Raw genomic sequence first — 467 nt, forward strand, 5'->3', positions numbered from 1 at the left:
ATGCACTCACTTTCACACACGCACTCGGACACACATACATACACTCAGTCTCACACACGATCATAGGTAGCTGAGATGACACACACACATGCTCATACACACACACATGCGCACACACACGCTCACACACATACACACTCACACATTCACACATGCACACACACACACACATTTGCTCAGAAACTCACATACATGCACTCACTTTCACACATGCACTTGGACACCCATACATACACTCAGTCTCTCACACACTCACTCACAATAATAGGTAGCTGAGACTGACACACACACACGCACATACACACACACATGCGCACACACACACACACGCACACTCACACACACACACTCACTCACACACACTCACACACACTCTCACACACACTCACTCACACACAGACACACACACTCACACCTACACACAGACACACACACACACACACTCACACACAGACACACGCACACAC

The sequence above is a fragment of the Rhincodon typus genome, chromosome 48 (assembly GCF_021869965.1).
Source record: "Rhincodon typus isolate 14 chromosome 48, sRhiTyp1.1, whole genome shotgun sequence".
NCBI classification, from domain to species: domain Eukaryota; kingdom Metazoa; phylum Chordata; class Chondrichthyes; order Orectolobiformes; family Rhincodontidae; genus Rhincodon; species Rhincodon typus.